Consider the following 14,705-nt stretch of genomic DNA (forward strand, 5'->3'; position numbering starts at 1 on the left):
TCTGCCTTATCAATAGGCCTAACTTATCAAACAATTGATGGGTTAAGTTTAAATGATAGATAATACAACCATATCAAATTAGACTTTGATTCCAGTGGTTGATTCACATAGGCCCCATTTACAGCGAAGGACCGGGCTGGGCTGGGCCAAGGCTAAATCATGGAAATTGCCCCCCTTTTCAATTTGGTGCATTTGGAGTACGTGCAGTGGTTTACCACTGGGCACATGGGACAGTTATTTCAGCCTTTAAACTCTGTGGCACTGTACGATATTATAATTGGGTGGAAAATTCTGATCCAAACCTTTTTGGGGGGGGGTCAAAATGGGACTCCCCCCACTTTCCAATACTGTCAATACTGTATTAGATAATACAATATGGGCAAATTTTCTTGAATATACAGTGATGTAGGTATTTAACCATGATAAAATAAATTTCATGTATTGTAAATGAAATAAGAATATAATGGGACAATGTACAACTACATAGTTATAATTTTGCGGCTAAATAAAATATCAAACCATCTGTACTTATCCTACCTTTATGCAAATTAACAGAACATTTTATTTCTTATCATCTTTTTAGGTTGATTATGATTGCATTTATACTTCTTATGACAGAAAATGAAACAAACAAGTAAACACCAACTTCACAATTAAAATGCACATACTATGTGTACACAGTATCAGAATTCATAGAAACAACCAATGGGCAACATGTAGATAGAATGAAGGTACAAGGTTGGTTTGCACAATATATATCATACGCTTTGCACTCCATCTGGTCGCCACCGCACTGTGTATAATCACATTTATAAAAGTTATGTATACAATATAGTCTTTGCTAGATTATACTGGTGGGCAAAGTCATACTAAACTTACATACCGTATCAGGCATACATTGAAAGTAGAATCAGCACTTCCCTGTTATGTCAAATATCCAATATCATCCAATCATGGAGGGGCCTGCAATTTCCATGATCCAATGAAAGTCTCTATAATCAAGTGTTATTCAGAACAATATGGTTCTTTTTTAGTACATAAACACATCAAACTTAAGTACTGGGAAAATAAGAATATTTTACTGACTTTATATAGGCCTATTGCAGAAAGAGTTGCAATCAAACAACTCTAAACATCATGTGCAACTTGATTTTCAACTAATCAACAGAGCACACTTGGGACTTGGGATTGATTTTTTGACTTGTGTTTAAACTGGGCCCGTTTCGGGTACACATGTACACGCACGATCAAGTCAGTGCACGTGTACTAAATTCCATCACCGTGTACACGGTAGCATCTGCATAAAGCTTGCATGGGACTACAAAGTCAGTGAACAAGCTCACAGCCTCACATTAAATCTTAGTTCTCAGACACTGTACATGTTTTAATCACTAATATGCCAATATATTTCAATTAAGCTAGAGTGAGTTCACCAAAATCGCTGATTTAATCCACATTCATTCTGGAGACTCGAGATTTTGTACCACGAAATAGGTCTGCTCCGGTCTCGAAAGCTCAAAAGCGTTGCTTAATCACACTCAGAGCCAATTTGAGAATCACCAATTGTGACAGCGATCATTGCTACAACTTACGTGTTATACGCTCGTACACATGTGCTACAAGCCTACAAACAAACGCTCCTCAAATTGGCAACAAAATAATGAAAATCAATTGATAACTTCAGTTACACTTAATTCTGCAGCGATCTGTGCATGCATGTACGGTACAGTATACAAAATGCGCATCCAACGAGCATCAGCGCTAGCTAGGGCCCTGCACTGATTTTCTTATGCATTCTTTATTAATTTAATGCGCTGCTAAGCTGAGTAAACTTTTAATTTGCACCAATTTTTGTGGACTGATACTTCAAACTTCTCAGGTAAGCTTTAAAACCGTGACTTAGGCTATATAGACCCCTTTTTATGACATGTTGATGCGGGTCCGTGTCGACATGAAAACATAACTCGCTCTCAGTGTTTACGTGTACACGACCGAAAAACATGCCGTGTACACGTGCATCAAAAATGGACTTTCAAAACGGGCCTAGTTTAAACGCAACTCTTTCTGCAACGGACCCCTGGACTGGTGAAATGTTTATAAATCTAATTTGCATTGAAAGAAGAGCTCAGGAGTCGTGAATAGATCTCAAGCGGCATGAAGCAAGCAGAGAGGCAAAGGATTTGAAGCTCAGCATGGGCTTTACTACCCAGGGGGAAGGGGATTGTGTATACATATTGCTGTGGTGGAGAAACCCATTTTCAGAGCCTACATTTCCAGAGACCCCATTTTACGACCACGGTCTAGCAGTTCCAGAGCCCCCTATTTTCGACTTTAGTGTGGCACATATGTAGATATGTTATAATTTTGTGTGCCCCATGCTATGGTACTATTCTACATGTAATTAACAGAGGCAAATAAAACCAGAATGGCATGATCAATGTCAATACTGAAATAGATAGGCTACAATCAATTAAGGCTGTCATTGCCTCATACCCATCACATGAATAAAACTAATCAGTGTTATAATTGCAAAGTCTGCATGCATAAGTGCAATACAATGATAGTTCGCTGATTGATACCAGCTACCTATGTCACCCAACAGTATGTAGGTCTCCTGAAGCCTGTTGCATAAATAGTTCTGTTTATTCCCAGTTCAAGGATTACATTTAATTGAATTTGATTTTCATCCAATCAGAAACAAGCGATTGTGGTTCGTTTTCTTTTTCAGTAAATCACAACATGAAAATATTCTATAGAGAGTTAGCGAATATTACTTCAAGCTAATAGATAGAAAATACACTCCTCAATAGGCCAATGACAACATTTTTCAAGAATTATAATCAGCCATTTGCTAAACGTAACAGGTGTTCTGAATCCCTGGTAAAACATCAAGATGAAAGTCATGTCAGTGTTACTATTCCTCCTTCAATCCATTCTAAAGAGAGTATGTCTATTATTTTAGGTGATATTAAGGGGAAGTTCAGCAAGTGATGTAAACAATACTAACTGATCAATTAAAAAATATATGGCTTTAATTCCGTGGAAATCTCCATATTTTCATCCAGACACCACCCACTCCCCCTCCCCGAATATATACTGACACAGACAGAAAAACAGAATGCTTTGAGTACTTTATTTCATAATATTTCAACTCTCATCCCATGTCTTTTCAAGAACACTAGCAAAGCAAAGACCCAATAACTCTCGTAAGAATCCAGGAATCATTGTAACTACACGACACCCATTCCGAACTTGAAATGTTCCCCACTTTTACCTGCCTCAGTTGAAATACTCTCAAACTCCACATGGAACCTGACCTTCTTCATGAATGGTTCCCAGGCTGTGGCAATTCGATGCATTCAAATGAGATGCCCGCAAGGATCAAACTAATGTCTCGCACTGCTGTGGTGGTGGTGGTGGTAAAGCGTCCCACATCTAAGGCTGTGCATTTGGTTATGGCATTGATTATTCATGTAACATATATATCCACTAGGATAATGTCTTAAAGACTGTCGCCGCTGAGTAGGCCCTCCCAGGGGCCCAAGCTTGTTCTTAAACCAACGCTAATGTTCTGTTGATGAAAGGTTGCGCGTGGACCAACAGACAATGTTACAATAAACACTCACTTAGTAACAGAAGGGCACTTCTGACACATAGGTCTCCAGGTTCAAAATGTCATAGCTTCCACACAACCACTACCTGATTTTCTTTCAGGCATTTCTTAGTGTTTATCTTCTTCAAAATTTCAACAGTAGGGACTCTGCATTTTCTACATGTAAAAGTAGCATTTCCTTACACTTTTTAAGGCAAAGTTACCCTCATTACCACACCAGAGGATGACCTACATCTAACTTTGTGTAATTTTATATCATTTATCTATTGAATTTTTTTTAAAAGTCTTTAAAATATCACTATTGCGACAAAAAACCCCACCCAGTTTCATTCAGGGGGGGTTTCATGAAAGGACTTGTCTGATGTTTCATCCGACAAGTCCCATTTTATCCAACAGTTACCATAGGAACAGTGCCCCTCAGCCAATCAAAATCATGGAAAGATGTCAGATCTGACAACTTGTCGGATGAAAATTTTGATAAAATGCTCCCCAGGTGTGATTTGTTTTCATTTATATATGAATAATTTTTCTTATTCACCAGAGTGCTCAAAAACTTTGATTTTGAGCATATATTTGTGAGGCGCTCTATTGGTAGAAATTGAGATTGATGCAGATCTTCATCTCTACAGAATCTCTTTTTGATTATAAAATTTTCAACTTAAGAATTCAATTTAGTTTTGGGCCAAGGCATATTTTTTATGATAAATTTAAATCTACTGTATTAAAAACTGACGTGCCAAAAAATCAAGCATTTATCCAATGCAAGGTTTAACTAGACTCTGGGATTTATTTCCTGTGTAATTCGAACTATTTTATCACAGAATTGTGATATCTGTACTCTGTAGGGCAGGCCTGCTGTAGGGGAAACATGTGCATTAGAAATTGCACATGGTGGTAGTCATAATAGACCCCAATACATGCAACTGTTTCCCCGACCATTGTTGATTTTTTTTTCCATACCATGTGTAAGGAAAAAAACGTGGTACAGAAAAGACGCAACTTCGGAATTTGAAACTGTGCTCCTCGCTATTTTCAAGGCTTGTTCATGATTTTGAGTGTGGATTTTAGATGATTTTGTAAGCGTAGCTCGAGCATATGGCGCTAGTGGGCCACTGATTTTTTATCGCTCGGCAATAATTTCAGGGACGACATTCAGATTTTATGTTGGCCCCGAAAGCATGATTTTGGGTTATTTCGAGGGCGACTTTAGACATTTCCGGGGCGAATTCGCCCGCCGGCCCCGTGTATTTTTTCAGTGGAGCTAACTCAACACCAATGAATACGCGGTGTTGATATCACTGACCATAAGAAAGGGTCAACAGTCATTCGTAAAGTCGCTTGTCAAAATGAACAGCTTCATGAAACACCTATCAGAGTTCAGCGTGTTGCGCTATTTGTGTAGCTAGCGCATCTGCATAGCCGTGCACTCCAGCCATTTATGCGTTAGTTGCATCTTACAGCTGGGCATGCGTTAGTCGCATCATACAGCTGTTTCAATAATTTCAACACTATATTGATTAACCCCAAAACCGGAACTTTGCTTTTAAAAAATCGCAATTCAGAATAGAGGTAAAAAAATCGGTAAAATTCCGCCAAAATCGGAATGGTTGGCAGGTATGATGTAGTATTCAATAATAATACACATGGCATTGTACACCAAGGCTGCATGAGACAAGAACTGTATCTCCAACACATATAATGTGTGAAATGTACTTCTTACGCAATAAAAATACCAAAGTGTACTATCATCAATTTTTTTTGTGCATAAGTTTCACTTTGGCGAAAGTATTCTTCATGAGGGCCGCAGAGACGTATTTAGTATTCATGATTACGCCCAATACCTGATAATATTGAGACGATATCTACCCCCTGATCAGGGTCAATTCGCCCTCAAAACAGGTTGCCCTAAGTGAGGGTGACTTGACTTGTTTCCCTATGCTCTCATGTACATTTTGATAGTGAGACCTGACATGGAGCGACTTATCGTAGGGCTTCCCGTCTCAAGGGCGACTTGTCTGGTATCTGTAGCTCTCTCACAAGCTAGTGGAGCTGTTCACTAGCCGCAGCCTAGCCTGGATATTGCAAGACACTTTGCTGGCAAGCTGTTTGCGCCAGCATTGCATCTTTCGCTGTGAAGGTCACGGGCAAAATTGGGCCTAGAATCCTGTTTAGTTAGCAAAATGAAACAGTCTTCAGTAAGTTCAGATTTGTATGAATGTATGTACATGTATGAGTGTGAGTATTGAGTGTGTGCGTTAATATAATTAGTGGTATATGTGCAGATTGGAAGAAGAACAACAAAAAGAAATGCCCTACCTACCCTATTTTTTTCAGTAAATCCATTACTCCAATATAACAATTTTTTTTTATTCTCATCTCTTATATTGACTGCTGAACACAATTATACATATAACATGTAGAAAAATGAACGATCAAGATAAATAAGTCAGCACCACTTCAACAACCAGAAATCCCTAGTTGGAAATACAAGGAAACCTAATCTATAAACTTGCACATTACAGATTTACACTGGAATGATGCATCATGGTGCTACATGTATGTGAAATTCATGTCCACAAACTGAGCATATACAGTAGTGTAGATTTCCTTTAATTACCGCACACCCATGATATATTCAGATCTAACTATAACCTGACTCTCCAATACATCATCATCTCGAAGTGAAAGTTAAGATGGATGTGGACGATGAGAATGACGCACACAAGTCGGCTCCTCTCTTTCTCTCTCTCTCCCTACCGCAATCACACAGATTAGAGGAGGAAGAGGAATAGAGAGAGAGATAAAGGGACAAAAATAGACAATGGGAGGGAGAAACAGAGAAGAGGGGAGAGGAGGGTAGAGTGAGAGGGGAGAGTCAGAAAGAGAGGCAAGAGGGGGAGAGAAGGAAAGAGTGAGAGAAAAGAGAGAATGCTCCTTTCTCCCATGATTCATTTGATCTACTGGATGGGATTCTGAATTGCATGGCTGGATGATGATATGGGGGTTTAGGAAAGATGACTGTGCGCTTGGCTATTAAAGTTGATATGTGCACTGCATCTCCCATCAGGCGTGCAGACGAAGATATCTGCTTACGTCTTCTTGTGATGAAGGATGCATTCATGCATATTTTGAACTTGAAAAACGACAGCAGTGAATCAGACTTTTTCTTACTTGCATTTTGTAACGCCAGTTTCCTTGCGCTTTTTTAAACATAATTTTCAATATTTCTAGCATCCCTTTGGCATCGTGCCATTTGACCAAAAGAATGCAGGTTGACCAATCACCATGGGTCAATTTCGTCATTTCACCTTAACATCTGTAACAAAACCAAGTACCACTTTCATCCTACAAAATAGTAGATATCACATTTTCTGGTTTATACACAAAAGCTACATTGAAATTAAGAATAACCGAAGAAAAATTTGTCAAATATGGAAGAATTATTGTGAAATATGAACAATTTTTCCATTTCTTTTTCATTGTTTTTTGTATACATGACAATGACATTGCCAAACTTTTTTTTTCAATCAACTAACAGCAAAGAAGAATGTCCTAGCTTTAATTTGATACCAAATTTGTAGTTGGAAGTCAAGTTTTCACAAAATAGCGCAAAATATTGAAAATCCCCATTGATTTTGTACAGAAGGCACTGCTCCCGGCACAACCCCTGGTGCTCTGTCTTTAAAGAACTGAAGTTCTTATCCTAGAGCATTGAAACTTTCTACATTATTAGCCAATGAATCCAGCTTTAAAATAATACCAAACTTGTTGGCATAGCTACTTTGGTTTTGAAAATATTTAGGAATAACTCAACAAATTAACAAAAATAAGTAACAGCACCACCCTTTTTGGTGGGCGACCTCATGACACATGGCCATATAGAACTATATTTGGAGACTGTCAAGAAAATGAAAAATACTCACTTTTTTCTTGACTCTAAAAGATTGTTTTCAGTTGATGTCACACTCAGTCAAACAACATGAAAATCTACATGTGGTGACTACAATACTATTATTGTACGTTATTTGTAGCCTTTACCAATGTATTGCTTTATTAAGCTTTAATTCTCATAATAAACTTGACAGAATATCTCACCCTTGTAAAACTGACAAGACAACACCAAGAAACAGAAAAGACATTGTACATTGTGGAATGCAAAAAGATATTGTTTCATTATTTCACATGGGGCCTGATAAAAAAAAAACTACTGCAAAATCACAACAACAACAACAAAAAACCCACTAAAGTACCAGTTTATTTTTTAAAATTCACATAATGTGGTGATAAACTGGAAGAGTGATCCTAATACTTTTGAAACTTTGAAATATGTTTTAAGTTTTTTTCAGAGTTCCACAAGTTATCATCACTTATTTATTACACACATTTGTTCAACAGTCCCTTTAAAGTTTGAATAATAATTTTCATTTATCAATTTCTGAAAATTCTCACACATGCTGCTTATATCAAGTCAAATCTGAGCTTTTACAAAATGAAGTCTTGGAAACAATCCCTTTGGCTTTGACTTCCCAGTAATGCTCTCAAATTAATATGGCTTGAGCAGGTTGTGAAGTAAAGCAAAAATTTGAAAAAAAAGTAAAAAAAGTTAATAATTTCATGGAATTGCCCTGACACCCTTATTTGGAAATTTGAAAAGCAACATTATTTTTCTTTCAGTAAGTTCAATCATGTATGTCTTAACAGAAGTCTTCGTACTAACCCTTTTTATCTACTGGTCCAACCTGTTAATGTCGGACCAGTAGATACCAAGTTTTTCAATTTTTTACAGGTCTAAACCTAAAATATAAGATTTTAAAAAAAGAGCTGTTCAATCAATACTGGTGATACCTTTCCTGTACCACTCACTATGCAGGCAGTCATTCTAATAACAGGTAGAGCCCTTCTATAGACTATACTACTGTGTTACGACAGGGCTCCACATTGACCCTTTTTTTCTACTGGTCCGACATTCCAACATGTTCATGTCGGACCAGAAGATAACCAGTTTTTCCATTTTTTTACTGATCCAAACCCAAAATTTACTTGTCCCCAAAAAGTAAAGAAAAGCATAAAAAAGTATTAAGTTCATTTTGCTGTCTGTTATTGCTTTTATTGCCCCCCCCAGAAAAAAACATGAAAAACACATGAACAAACACACATAACATAATTCATGAGAGCCATTTCTATAATTTACAAGAGGAGAAAATATCATTTGTATCATTTTGATATATTTTTACAGGTCATGTTGGACCAGTAAATCTTGCTATTTTGTAAAAGTTATTGGCCCAACAGCAATTTTTACCACACTGTCGGACCGGTGCCATTGTCTCGCCCTGCACAAGATTTTGTGGAGACCACAGGGAGTTGTTTTTCATCTTTTATATTGACATGATATGACACTTTCTTCAACAGTCCTAGATTTAGGCTGCCTGTCAACTGGTCACAAACATGTCGAGAATGTCCCGCCCGAAAGACTCAAGTCCTGGGGGTGTGTTTCACAAAGTGTTTCACAAAGTGTTTAGTGAGTCTTAACTAAAAGTCATCCTTAAATGCCTATGTGCACATGATTAACCTGCAATCTGCATTATTGTAAAATAAGATTGCATAATATATACGCAGTAGTGTGCATCTCAGCAAATTTTAACCAACTTGGACTTTAATACAACTATAGTCACAGTTCATACCCTCATGGACCAAAAAATATAACCAGTAATGCTCAAAACTGATCGTACCAGTGTTCGCAGATAGCTTATCATTGTGTGGTTGGTATACTTTTTATTTCAGTTTCCTTACAAAAAAAATTGACTTCCAAATTTTAACCCTGTATTTAAATGAATAAGGAGTGAGATTGGCATGCTGTCTTTATCCACGAACCGGACAAGGAAATGGTTATCGGTGTCTTAAACATCCTTTTGGGATGACATTTGTAAAATATGGTAGACACTGACGATTTTGATGGGAAAAATCACCAGGCCAAATCGTGGTTATGGGAACAACCCATCAATTTGTACGCATAAAATGTATGAAGAGGGGCCCACATGTCTGTGCACCTGACTATTTAGTTATGGTTTAACATGAATTTATGTTCCTTACTATATTCTTATAAGTGTGCCAAAAATCTCAGAGAAATTGAAATATATTATGATTTTCTTTAAAAAAACCTTGGCCAGTCATTTTCAGATTGAACAAGAAATGGTGCCCCCCAGTGCCCCTTGTCTGCGCACCCATTCACTTTACACATGATTCAGGGATTTTGATGAGAAAGGATTCATTTTGAGAACATCACATGAATTTATGCCCAAATTTAATTATTTTTATATCATTTTGAGTAGGATCTTTAATAAAATATCTATGTAGATCTATTGCTTGTGTAAAGTTTGTGATTGTTGCGTATCTTCTTTACTAGAATCGTGCAGGTACATGTGTGTGCACAGACAAGGGGGTCTGCGCAGACTTGGGGTACCTTACCATACAAGCAGATGACGAGTAACCTCATGCGATGGTTGATGTAGGCTCCACAACAATCACTACAGCTACCCTCCGCTACACCATCAAGTGATAAATACTCACTCTCAAAAACCAGTGACAAACTGTGTCACTTTTTGGTAAAATAAGGCAACACGTCATGTAGAAAAAAAAAACGTAACGTACAGTGACTAAACTTACTATCGGACACAGACTCGCTCCTTGCCCTTTCTTTTAAACGTCTCAAAATTGCAATTCGCCATTTTGGATTCGATCTGGCTTCAAATCACCAATTTTAGACAATTAGTAGGATGGGGGGTCGGGTGTCCGGACACTTAATATTTTTGAAGCCTTCTTTTTTCGTCTTTGGATTACACTAAAAATATTAATTTAATAGTTGCAATCATCTTCTAATTTGTTCTCTATAATATCTTCTAACATTTTATACTAAAAATTGATGAAACCTTGCTTGTATTTTTTTCCAAATGACTTTCTAAAATTGATCGTCCGGACACACAACCTGTCTGGACACACAACAACTGGGTATAAAGAGCGGACAAGGAACGAGTCTATGTCCGATAGAAAGATGGTTTGGGTTAATTTAGTTCGGGTAGGTGTGCGTACGTTACGTTAGAGTAGTCAAGTGCAGAGCCTACACGAACCATCGCATGGAGGTGGAAATAATAGGGAACCAATGCAATGTGTGTGACTGAGTAAAGCGCTGCTGTAGAAAGTGTACAATGGTTCCCTATCTATATTTCATGCCGATCACCAAAACTGAGAAGTTATCCAATTGTTAAGTCCATGTCCACATACATGACATAATACTTTTAAATAATAGCCACTTAGTCGGACTTACGACAAACTCCAGTCGGAGGGCCAGAATTTGCCGCAGCGGTTGGCTGCCATCATGACTGCCTGGCCCAGCCATCATGTAGTTCTACTGCTAACCTAGTAAACGACGTCACTCAAATTACGGTCATCAGTCGTTGGAAAAGCCAAAGCAAAGCCCAAGGCAAGGGCATGAAGGGGCCAAAAATCAACAAACAGACTGAACATTAATGTATATTTCTGCCAATACGTCTAATAGAATCTATCTAAAAATTAACCCTTCAATTAAGTGACACATGACTCATTAATTTCAGTAGCAGACAGATTGACATTGTCACTGCACTGAATACTGCACAACACACTCCCTCAGCCATCACGACACAGTCGTACACACATCACATCATCCGCGGTATCACGCCGGTTCGTTTCCTGCCAGAGGAATAACACACAAGCAACTGCCCATTCAAACTCTCCTACCATATCTACCGCAGAGGCTCAGGTGGCCGTAAAAATCATCCACTTCTCAAATAGTCAAATATGGCACACAAATCTGTGAAAACAAAGTAAAATATAACTTACAGTCTTGGGGATCTCCGTCAAAACTACCAGCAAGAAGGCTGAGATCTGAAATGACAGAAAATTTGAAATTAGTAGAATTTCGAGATACACCTTTTTACACGGAAGAAGGGTCATCGTTCGTAAATACTCACCCGCCATGATGAATAAAGCACGAGGTGGCTTTTTCAATTATTTGATTGGTTGAAAGCTATTAGTCTTTCGCAGAGGAATTAAATGACCATTATATTCCTCTATAATTTTACCCTTTTTTGGAGAGGAATAAAAATGTTTCAAAGTATTTCACTTTTATCGATTGTGTTGTTTTTAAGTAGGCCTAAAATCGCAATCATAAATTCTGATGATTCCTCATATGCTAGGCCTGAATCATAAATTTGATTAATTTCGACTTAATTGGCTTTGACATATGGACTCTCACATAATTTGCTCAATATTAGTTGAGCCCATAGAAATGTACACTAACCACGTCTCTATGTTTGAGCCATACTAGTATATCTTATGGGATTTTTAAACTATTTTTATTCATATCAGTGTTGGAATGGATTTCAGGGGCCACGGAACCGGGGGCGGGGCTTCAGCCCCCCTCTCCCACTTTTTTTCCAAAACCGTGTACAAAAACGTAAAAATGACCATATGATTGTGATTTTTAGCATGGTCAGCCCCTCCCCCTTTGAAAACCGTTCCGCGGCCCCTGGATTTGTCCTTTAAGTTTGAATAAGGCCTACATATCTATTAATTTTTGAATGTTGTCACTTTGATATATTTTTTTCTGCTTTAGGAAGCGTGTAAACATGGGTGGAAATCCCAGGGGGACAGGGCGGACGTGTCCCCTCTACCAAAAATATAGGCCGGGACACAATATCAAATGTTCTGCTACTATTTTTATTTTTTATGATGGAGAGAAATGGCCTTACATTTTGGGTGAATTTTTTTTTTTTTTGCTTGTCAATTTTGCTCTGGTTAAATTGACCTGACATTTTAGGTGATAACCTTTTTTTCTTTCTTTGCTTGTCAAATTTAGGCCAGCCCCTGGTCCCCTATCTTATTTGGGGACAGATTTCCACCCATGCGTGTAAAGCCATTTTCATGTTGTAAAGAAAATGTAATATTTGAATAATTAAACAAAAAACACGTTCCCAAATGGATTCCAGCACCGCAGCCGCTCGGCGAGGAACAAAACTAAATGAGACCAAGAGGCTCCCCTCCCCCCCCCCCCAAGTCGTTTAGTTATACGGAAATACGCGACCAATCATGGGCCTTCAAAGGTGAAACGAACCTCTCCAAAATGATTATAGATATACTTTTATAATTAGTCTTATTCTAGTAAACTACTTACATTCCTATTTTCATGTCTTTCGGCGCTTTGTGATCGCGTATATCAACTGGAGCTGCCAACCTCATTGTGGAAAAAAATATATTTTTCTTTAAAAATTTTCAATAACATACATAAAAAAATATTATTCATACAATTTTCAAAAATCCTATTTCTGGGGGAATCATTTCCAAAAATCTAAACTAAATAAGATAAAATAGCCGATTTTAATGATTACAAAATGAAAAAGTATTCAAAAATGTCCCGTTTTCAATCATGAATATAGTATTTTGCGCTCTAACTATTCTTACAGGCCTTGGACTACCCCTTCTTCAGATTATATGTTCAGCATGGCTTCACTCTCACATTGAAGAGATCGCCACCCCCTTCATGTTGACAGAATATTAAAATATAACTCTAAAAAAAGACAAGAAAAAAAAATCAGTTGCGATCCATTGTTATATAGTTCTCAGTTCTCACAATTTTCCTTCACAGTTCTAACTACCCCTATATACCCCATCGGCTGGCAAAAAAAAAGAAACGGGGCCGGAAGGGAGAAAGAAAGAGAAGCGTAGTGGGTGAAGAATAAAGAATTGTATATTATATCGCGTTACATTATATTATATTATATCATATTACATAAAAATTATTTCATCACTTTATGATAGAGCCTATGTGTTCATCATTCCTGGTGCTCACATTGTCTGATCCTGTTAAACATTCAGTATTCAACACTACATATATTTCCTCGTACTTCGATTAGTTATTGTTTTATGTAGTGACATATCCCTTTTTCCATCATACTATATACTTAAAGGACAAGTCCACCCCCAACAGAGAGTTAATTTGAATAAAGGGAGAAAAATTCAACAAGCATAACCGTTCATCAAAATCGGACGTAAAATAAGAAAGTTATGACATTTTAAAGTTTTGCTTGATTTCATAACAGTCTCATGCACATCCCGGTTGGTATGGAAATGAGGAGACTGATGACATCACCCACTCACTATTTTGTATTTTATGAAATATGAAATATTTTCATTTTCTCCTCATTGTCATGTGAATTTTTTTTATGGATTTTTATCATTATTTCAACACTTCGTAATGTCAAGTTGGTCCTTATTGTCAAATTTGTAAAATTTTAAATATTGTATAATTCAAACAATAAAAATAAAGAAATGATTGAAGGACATCATCGACTATCTCATTTGCATATCACTGAGTTGTGCATATTACTCTTTTGTGAAAAATAAGCGAAACTTAAAAATGTCATATAACTTTCTTATTTTACACCAGATTTGGATGAAACTTTCAGTGTTATTCTTGTTTGATTTTTCTTTATCGATTCAAATAAGAAAATATCAGGTGGACTTGACCTTTAAAGTGACTGCCCCTTTTTAGGTCTGAATATAACACATTTGCAGTCCGTGCTTACGTTCGCATTAGTGGACTAAACAAGTGAGATTATGTCTGCTCTTCACTAATTCCTAAAAACAGTCCTTGAAATGTCCCCTTTTCTGGTCAGAATATTAAAAAAAATCAGCTCGCGCTCGCGTTATTGATTAGTGAGATATGTTATGTTCTTGATTACAATGACTACAAAAAGTGTGACATGCATGGGTTACGAGTAATTCTAACAAAATCAGCATGCGCTTGCATGGCGATCGCATAAGATGACTATGGTGAGACGAATTCCTAAAACATAGTCTTTATTATTGTTCCTGTTTGGGGTCAATATATACACACAATTTTCAGCTAACGCTTTGCGCTCGCATAGTTTTTTTTGTGAGAGGTAGATGGCAAAAATGTGCTTAGTTTTAGGACTGAATTTTCAACATGCGCTTTGCGCTCGCAATATTTGATTAGTGAGGTACATACATGTATCTGTTTACAGTCTTTACAATGTTTCTT

This window comes from Lytechinus variegatus, chromosome 2 (genome assembly GCF_018143015.1).
Source record: "Lytechinus variegatus isolate NC3 chromosome 2, Lvar_3.0, whole genome shotgun sequence".
NCBI classification, from domain to species: Eukaryota; Metazoa; Echinodermata; class Echinoidea; order Temnopleuroida; family Toxopneustidae; genus Lytechinus; species Lytechinus variegatus.